Source organism: Narcine bancroftii, chromosome 11, assembly GCF_036971445.1.
Source record: "Narcine bancroftii isolate sNarBan1 chromosome 11, sNarBan1.hap1, whole genome shotgun sequence".
In the NCBI taxonomy this organism is placed as follows: domain Eukaryota; kingdom Metazoa; phylum Chordata; class Chondrichthyes; order Torpediniformes; family Narcinidae; genus Narcine; species Narcine bancroftii.
In genome coordinates this window covers 38,226,963-38,232,962 of record NC_091479.1, presented here as the reverse complement: position 1 = coordinate 38,232,962, position 6,000 = coordinate 38,226,963, and positions in this window count along the sequence as shown.

The following is a 6,000-nucleotide window of genomic DNA, read 5'->3' as shown; positions in this document are numbered from 1 at the left end:
TGGTTTGCCTCCCTGGTGCCAGAGTCCGGGATGTGATTATGCACGTTCAGAACATCCTAAAAGGCGAGGGGAAGGAGCGTAAGGTTGTGGTACATATTGGTACCAATAATGTTGGAATGAATGAGTATAGGAAGTTGGGTAGGGAGCTTGAAAGGAGGACCACTGAGGTTGTAATCTCTGGATTGCTTCCTATGCTACATGACAGTGTGGGCAGAAATAGGAGGAGGTGGAGGTTAAACATGTGGCTCAAGGGGTAGAGTAAGAGACTGGGTTTCAAGTTCTTGGACAACTGGGACCTTTTTTGGGGAAGCTGGGACCTATACCATAATGATGGGTAACATCTTAATCCCAGAGAGACCAGTCACCTAGAGGGGGCATTTGCTAGGGCTGTCAGGGGGGATTTAAACTAGTATGGTTGGGGATAGGGTTTCAAGTTTGGCAGGACAGCAGGGTGAGGGTTAGTCAGAGAGGGAAAGAGACAAGTTTAAATAATTTGAGGGAGGAAAAGCAGGAAGTAGTAAACAGATGTTGCAGTGAAAATTGTGAGAATGGTAGAGAGGAGGATATGCAGAAGGTAGGATGTAGGAGATCCCTGAGTTGTATTTATTTTAATGCTAGGAGCGTAGTAAGGAAGCTGGATGAGCTAAAGGTGTGGATTGACATGTGGCATTATGATGTTGTGGCCATTAGCGAGACATGCTTGAAAGAAGGTTGTGACTGGTAGTTGAATGTTCCAGGATTTCGCTGCTTTAGATGTGACAGAGTTGGTGGATTAAGAGGGGGAGGTGTGGCATTACATGTCAGGGAGGATATTACAGCAGTGCTGAGGCAAGATAGACTGGAGGGCTCATCAAGAGAGGCAGTGTGGGTAGAACTGAAAAATAAGAAGGGTGAGGTTACTATTATGGGGGTATATTATAAGCCTCCAAATGGGGAAAGGGAATGAGGAGAGCAAATGTGCAACGAAAAAGGTGAGCTGTGCAGGTGAAATAGGATGGTGTTGGTTGGGGATTTCAATTTTCCAAACATCGATTGGGAAACGCAGTCAGTAGAAGGGCAGGATGGCTTAGTGTTCAGGATTGCTTTCTTCAGCAATATGTTGAGACGCCAACTAGAGGGGGAGCAGTGTTCGATCTGTGGTTTGGGAATGCAAATCCCAAATCTGTGGTTTGGGAATGTTTGGGGGGGTGGGTGGTAGGCAGGTTCCATGAACTTTTGACGGAGGTGAGCATTAGGGAGAACTTCAGATTCCGTGATCATGGGTCCATTAGCTTTAGCTTAATGATGGAAAGGAATAGATCTGGTCCGAGGTTGAAGGTTTTTGAGTGGGGGAAGGGCAGATTTGGAGAAATGAGAAGGGATTTGCAGAGAGTGGTGTGGGCTGAACTTTTTCCCAGAAAGAATGTAGAGAAAATTTGGGGGGGCATTTCGGGGTGAGATTTTGAGAGAACAGGATCTTTATGTTCCAGTCAAGACAAAGGGGAAGACTAAAGTTTTGAGGGAGCCGTGGTTTTCTGGTGAAATTAAGAAGTTGGTTCGGGACAAGAGCGAGGCCTATAACAAATATAAAAAACAAGGGATTGAGGAGATGTACGGTCATTACTTAGTTTCCAGGAAGAACCTTAAGAGGGAAATTAGAAAGGCAAAAAGAAGGTATGAGGTTTCTTTTGGTAATAAGGCGAAGGTGAATCCTAAGGGTTTTTACAGATATGTTAACAGTCAAAGGAAAGTTAAACATGGAATAGGTCCACTGGATGATGGGACCAGTGAACTATGTCAGGGACCGTATGAGATGGAGAAATATTGAACATTTTTTTCTCATCTGTATTCATGAGGGAATGGGACATTGGGCAATACAAGATAAGAGTGGCAAAGGGCTTAGTTATGGAAAGGATCGGGATAAGTAAATTGAGAGTTTTGGAGCATCTAGGGTCAATTAAGGTGGATAAGTCTCCTGGTCCTGATGCGATTTTTCACAGGACTTTAAGGGAGGCCAGGGAACAAATAGTAATTGACAGTAATTTTTCAAAGATCACTGGAGGAAGGTATGGTGCCACCGGATTGGAGGGTTGCAAATGTAGTTCTGTTGTTTAAATAAGGCAGTAGGTGTAGGACAAGTAATTATCGGCTTCAGTGGTGGGGTAGGTTATGGAGGGCATTCTTCGAGATAGTATGTACAAATATCTGGATAGGCAGGGATTGATCAGTGACACCCAGCATGGGTTTGTGAAGGGAAAATCATGTTTGACAAATCTTGTTGAATTTTTTGAAGAGGTGACAAGAAAAGTGGATGAAGGTTGGGTGGTTGACGAGATTTATTTGAATTTTAGTAAGGCTTTTGATAAGGTTATTTAGGACGGTTCAGTCACTAGGGATTAATAGATAGTGAGCTGGGTTCAGAGTTGGCTGTAAAACAGACAGCAGAGAGTCATGTTGGACTAGTGTCTGTCATGATGGAAGCATATGACGAGTGGTGTGCCTCAGGGATCGGTGCTGGGTCCTCTGTTGTTTACCATTTATATTCATGATTTGGATGAGGGGGTGGTTAACTGGGTAAACAAATATGCAGACAATATGAAAATAGGAGGAGTGGTGGATGGTGAGGAAGATTTTCTTGCATTACAGGATTTGGTTTCTTTGGAAAAGTGGATTGAAAGTTGACAGATGGAATTTAATGTTGACAAGTGTGAGGAGCTGCATTCTAGAAAAAATAACCAAAATAGGACCTATGCAGTTAAGGGGAGGGGGTCGAGGAATGGAGAGGGATCCTGGAGTTATGGTACAGAGTTCAATGAAGGTGGATTCCCATGTAGACAGGGTAGTTAAGAAGGCATATGGCATGCTGGCCTTCATAAATCATAGCATAGACGAGAGTAGAGCTGTTTAACACATTGGTGAGGCCAGGTTTGGAGAATTGTGTTCAGTTCTGATCTCCACTTATAGGAAGGATATAGATAAGGTGGAGAAGGTGCAGAGATTTACAAAAATGTTCCCTGACTTACAAAATCTAGAGTACAGAGAAAGATTAAGGAGACTGTTTCTTTATTCATTAGAACATAGACGGTTGAAGGGGGTTATGATAGAGGTATTTAAAATTATGAATGGAATAGATAGCCTAGACATGAGTAGACTCTTTCCCTGAGGGCAGGGGAGGTTGGAAGAAGAGGGCATTAGTTAAGGGTAAGGGGGCAAAGCTTAAGGAGAAATGTTAGAGGATGCTTCTTCACACAGAGAGTGGTGGCAGAATGGAATGATCTTACAGAAGAGATAGTTGCGGCAGCGTCGATTCTATCATTTAAGTGAAGGTTGGATGTGTACATTGATGAGGGGGTTGGAGGGATATAGGCAGAGTGTGGGATGGGGCAACAAGTGAAGTGGTTCATGTGAACCAGCACGGACTCTAAGGCCCGAAATGGCCTATTTCCATGCTGTAATCTGTCATATGGTTATACGTGGCAGGCTCCACGGGACAAGGTGGGACATCATTAAGAGTTTCCTGCCGGCAGGATTAAATTAAGCCCCGTGAATATCCTGAGATTTCCGGCAGGAGACTCCACAAATTAACGTGCTGTTCCTCGGCACGCTGCACCATGCACGGTCCATTAAATGGGTGAGTACCCAGCTGTGTCTTATGGTTTCACGCGCTCACTGAATCACTATTATTCTGCCTCGTCCCACTGACCAGCATCCAGTCCATAGCCCTCCATCCCCCTTGTATCCCTGAACTTGTCCAAGTTCTTCAATACTAACATTGAGCTCACATTTCCTCATGCAGCTGGCAGCTTGTTCCACTCTCCCACCACCTTGTGTGGAGAAGCTCCCCCTCATGTTTCCACTAAAATTCTCCCCTTTCATCCTTAGCCCATGTATTAAGGACTTCTCCAAGAGGCGGAGTCTCAAGAAAACAACCTCTATCCTCCCCCTTCCCACCCAGGCCAGGCCTTCTTCACACTGCTATCACCAGGGAAACAGGTCCAGGAGTGTGAAGACGAATACCCAATGATACAAACTTAGCTTCTCCCCCTCTGCCATCTGATTTCTGAATGGACAAGGAACCAGAGTCACTCCTCACTTACTCTTCAATTTGAACAAATAGATTTATTTTTTTAAAATGTAATTTAGAACAATATTTGCACCTGTATTGCTGCCACAAAATGACAAATTTTGTGACATGTTCATCACAATAATTTTTTTTATTCTGAACACTGCGCGTACATCAGAAAACACTCATAGCTCAGAAAACAATTTGAAAAGATGAATTAACTATTTCCATGCTCCCTTCCCTTTTACAATTATTTTTCTTATCCCACTCCATAATCTAGACATCTCCACTTAACACAACCCATATTTCTTCTCCCATTCAAAGCACTCAGTAATACACCAAGGCAATAAAATAAAAACTCAATGCTGGAAAAATAATCGGAGTTAAATCCTTCAGGTTGAAAACCTTTCACTGGGATTCAGAAAGATGATCAAACAAACCTGATTCTATTTGCTGAGAAAAAGAAGAGGGGAAATAACAAACTGAATACATGGGATGAAAAGCCCGAGCAGCAGAAATGGCAGTGGTGCTGGATGAGTGGAGTCAGCACATCTATCTGGATGGAGGGGTAAAGAATAAACAAGACAAACATGATGCCGTCACTGTGAGGTACAATACGACAGCTGCAGAGAATATGAAATGAAGGAATGGTGAAAATACTTGTTTTTGGATCAATGTGACAAAATTTGACCTTACAAAAAAAAACAAAATTGCTTTGCTTTGCCAGAACTGTCCAGATCAAGGGACACAATAAAATACTCCAGAAGCCAACATTATGAAATTGAACAGCCAAGTTATAGAAATCGGCAGCAAGAGATAAAACACAGTTACATAATTCCATGAAAGTGGTGTCACAGGAAGACAGGGTTCTAAAGACAGCTTTTGTCATCTTGGCCTTCATTAATTAACAAAAAGAAAATAGGAGTTGGAAAGTTATGGTGAGGTTGGATAAGATGTTGGTGAGGCCACATTTGGAGTATTGTGTGCAGTTCTGGTCATCTAGCTACAGGATGGGTATTAGTAAGATTGAAAGAGTGCAGAGAAGATTTACCAGGACACTGCCAGATCTTCAGGAGTTGAGCTACAGGGAAAGGTTGAACAGGTTTGGACTTTATTCCTTGGAGTGTCTGGATTGCTGCCCGTGCCACGAGCTAGTGAGGGTAGAAATAGGAGGATGTGGAGGATGAATGCGTGGCTAAAGAGATGGTGCAGGGGGAAAGGGATAAGATTTCTGGATCATTGGAATTTCTTCTGGGGAAGGTCGGACCTGTACAAAAGTGACGGACTCCACTTGAACTGGAGGGGGACCAATGTGCTGGCAAGCAGATTTGCTAGAGCTGTGGGGGAAGGTTTAAACTAGTTTGGCAGGGGGGTGGGGAACAGAGTGTGAGTGCAGTGTCAAGGGAGCATGGCCACCTAGATAGGAATAATAACGATAACATTGGTAGGATGGAGATTAGGATAAAAGTTAGAAAAGGGAATATAGGTGAGGGTCACTCTCTGAAATGCATATATTTTAATGCAAGAAGCATAGTGAACAAGGTAGATGAGCTGAGAGCATGGACAGATACTTGGGGTCATGATATTGTGGCAATTAGTGAGACCTGGCTACAGGAGGGGCAGGACTGCCAACTTAATATTCCAGGATACATTTGTTTTAGATGTGATAGAGCAGGGGGTAAAAAAAGGGGGAGGAGTTGCTCTGCTTATAAGGAGCACATTACTGCCGTGAAGTGGTAGGATGGTCTGAAGGGATCTTCCAGTGAGGCTGTTTGGGTGGAATTGAGGGGTGAAGGAGGCATGAGGATGCTAATAGGGGTGTATTACAGACCACCAAATGGACCAAGAAAATTAGAAGAACAAATTTGTAGGGAGATAACGTATATGTGTGAGAATCATAAGGTAGTGATCGTGGGAGATTTTTAACTTCCCTCACATTGATTGGGATACCCATACAG